Source organism: Anser anser (assembly GCF_964211835.1).
Source record: "Anser anser genome assembly, chromosome: 1".
NCBI lineage: Eukaryota > Metazoa > Chordata > Aves > Anseriformes > Anatidae > Anser > Anser anser.
In genome coordinates, this window is record NC_139720.1 from 2,772,732 (window position 1) to 2,773,813 (window position 1,082).

The following is a 1,082-nucleotide window of genomic DNA, read 5'->3' on the forward strand; positions in this document are numbered from 1 at the left end:
AACGACCAACGTCACAGAGAAGAAGCATCAGAGCAGTCAGCCCAACCCAGGCTCTCACATCTGAAATTAAAGCCTTAATCTCTGGATTTGGCCCTTCCCCTCATTAGCCTGTCCCATTTTCCTTTGGATTTCCTCTGGTTTGAGTACTGCATCTCCCTGGCAGGATCCAGCAGCCCCTCTCATGTCCTGTGCCACATGTGTTGGCATCGAGCCTCCTGCTCTCTCCTTCCAGGTACTCTCCAGCTCCTCCTGCATCGCCCACTTTCCTCCACCTCTTTTATCCATTTCTCCATCTCATCCCTCCACCTCTGACACCTTCTCACTCCTTCCCTGCTTCTCTCCAGCCCTCTGGAACAGGGATTGATTGCTCTTCTCTCTTGTATTGTTCTCCAAAATAAAGAAAAAAACATGATTTTGTCTGACTGCTTCTGGTTGTAGCACTCCACCTGCCTGCTTCCATAGCATTTCCCTCGCTCGTCTCCAGCAGCTTGAAGTAGCCCTTCTCATGTGCCCCCCTCATTTAATTCGACAGCCCCAGCCTGTGTTTTATATTCTCCTTATCATTATGGCCTGACTGCTCCCCTGGCTCTCATTTCACCCTGCCTCCGTCCATCTGCCCCTCTTCTGTGGCCATCCCCCTTCTGTTTTCTTTGGACAAATGACAGCCTGGGTGTGACCGGCGGCGATAATGGTCGACAAATATTTGAAGGGAGAGGAAGAAAAATTGTTCCTAGGGGAGTTTCAAGGGGGAGGGTAGGGGGAGAGTGGAGGGATGGCTCCTGAGTCGGTGGGGGAAAGCTGGGACAGGGAGAGTGTGGATGGGATGGGAAAATGGTGCAGATGATGCTGTCACCCTGCGTGCGTCATAAATCCAGTCCGGGTGGACAGGCGACATGGGAATGAGCATCTTTCTTATCCCAGGGTCTGCCTGGAAAGAAGGATGGGCTCTACCTGCACTGGAAACGTAGAGATGGGGAGGGATGAACGGGAGCAGGGGAACTCTGGAATAACTCTGGAAAGTTCCTGGTAGCTAACCTGGTGACCTAGTGTGTTAATCCAGATGATAGTTTGACATGAGATAG